Here is a 2,541-nt window from a genome sequence, read left to right as displayed (position 1 = left end):
TTCAATTATGTTACATACTCGACTTCATAACATCAATAAACGCTAAACAATTCAATTCCAATGCCAAATTATAGCTTTCTAATCATTCTTCCCAAAAGCCCAAAAATCGACCCCGGGCCCGCTTGGTCAAAATACGAGGTTCGGACCAAAATCAAATAACCCATTCACCCACGAGCCCAAATATATAATTATTTTCAGAATTCGACCACAAAACGAGGTCTAAATCACAATTAATCAAAAATCCCTAACTCTACCCAAGTCCCTAATTTTCTACCCTTAATCTCATGATTTAAGCCTAGAAATCTAATGGGTGTTAATGGAAATTGAAGAAAATGAGTCTAAGATTACATACCTATGAACTTGTGGTGAAATCCTCTTTCAAAAATCGCCCAATTTGGAGTTAAGATGAAGAAGTTATGAAATTTTGAATGAATCCCGAAATGCTACTGTTTTGGGTCTTTTCAAATAACTGGGCAAAAACCTTCTTCGCGTTCGCGACAGACTCATCGCGTTCGCGATGAGTCAGGCCCACAGACCTTCGCGTTCGCGTAAGCGGGCTCGCGTTCGCGGAGAAGAATCTCCTCAAACCCTCGCGTTCGCGTGCCAAGGATCGCGTTCGTGATGAACAAATTTGTTGTCCCCTCCCCAGAACCCTACGCGTTCGCGAGTGGAGGGACGCGTTCGCGAAGGGTCTCCCCCCTCTGCTTCGCGTTCGCGTCTCAACCTTCGCGTTCGCAAAGAAGAAAACTGGCACTTGGGAATTTTGCCTTACGCGTTCGCGAGTGGGACCACGCTAACGCGAAGAACAATTTCCCTGTGCACTGAACAACAAAATCTGCAACATTTCCTTAAGTTCAAAACTTCCCGAATCACATCCGAAACACACCCGAGCCCTCAGAGCTCCTAACCAAACATACGTACTAACTCAACAACATCATACGAACTTATCCGTGCGATAAAATCGCCAAAATAACCTCAATAACAACGAATTAAACCTCAAAATCAAAGGATTTTTCTCAAACTTCATAAAACATCAACTTTAGCAATTTAGGTCCGAATCACGTCAAACGATGTCCGTTTTTTACCATATTTCACAGAAACATCTTAAATCATATATAAGACCTGTACCGGGCGCCGGAACCAAAATACGGGCCCGATACTAACATGTTCTAATCAAATTTCATTTCAAATTTCCTTAAACAATTTCAGAAAACAATTTCCTTTAAAAATTCATTTCTCGGGCTCGGGACCTCGGTATTCGATTCCGGGCATACGCCCAAGTCCCATATTTTCCTACGGACCCTCCGGGACCGTCAAATCACGGGTCCGGGTCCGTTTACCCAAAACGTTGACCGAAGTCAAATTAACTCATTTTATAGCCAAATTTTACCATTTTTTCACAGATTTTCATATTTAAGCTTTCCGGCTACGCGCCCGGACTGCGCACGCAAATCGAGATGACTCTAAATGAGGTTGTCAAGGCCTCGAAAACATAGAATTTAATTTGAAACAAGTGATGATCTTTTGGATCATCACATTGTGGTCCAATGTACTTACTTATTCTAACCCTTTTTAAATTGGGGGAAAAAAGGTGAATGTAAGAACACGATAATAATAAAGAAAAGGACATAGGAAGAAAAAAGTACTTTTATTTTGGGGTAGAACAACAACATTAGCTTTCTGGAGGGTATGATTGCATCAATAAACTCTCATGCTAAAAAGGGCAATGTTTTTTTATCTTTTTATTTTATTATATTATATTTCTTCTAATTCTCATAGTCTTTACAACAGTCTTGATTTTAAGACTAAAATTATAGGACAGCATTTTATTTCTAATATCATTTCATAGATTTTAATTAATATTTATCTATATTTTTAAAAGTTTAAATAATATTTTGATGTTCTTTTTATTAAACTAACTTCCTAATGATGTTCTTTTTCTATAAAAAAAACCTAAACTAATATATAATGTAAAAATAAAACAATTAATTTGTTTTGATAACGGTGATATTTAGACCAGTTTACACACAATTTAACTAATTTATCGAGTATATGCTAGGATAAATTTCATAAATGGTCAATAACTATGAATTTTTTTCCACCAAAGTTATACAACTATGTTTTCTCACACAAAAACCATAAAACTTTTACTAATTCACATATAATAACCGAAAAATCCAATTTTCCGGTAGTATTTTTTTATTTTCAGTCTAATAAATAATAATCTAATTAAAATAGGAATGAACCAACCCAATTCAATCTCACCCCACCCTACAATGCCCATATATATATACACACATGCACACACACACACACACACACACACACACACACACACACACACACACACACATACACACACATATATATATATATATATATATATATATATATATATATACATACACACACACACTAAAAGTGAACCCTCCAGAATACGATACTTCTATCTTTTATTTTTGTTTTCAAGATTTTCATTCAAATTGATAGCACTATTGTTTCAACAACTATCTAATCATCCATGCCTTTTATCTCCTTTTT

The sequence above is a fragment of the Nicotiana attenuata genome, chromosome 9 (genome assembly GCF_001879085.1).
Source record: "Nicotiana attenuata strain UT chromosome 9, NIATTr2, whole genome shotgun sequence".
NCBI classification, from domain to species: Eukaryota; Viridiplantae; Streptophyta; class Magnoliopsida; order Solanales; family Solanaceae; genus Nicotiana; species Nicotiana attenuata.
Note: the sequence above shows the minus strand (reverse complement) of the source record.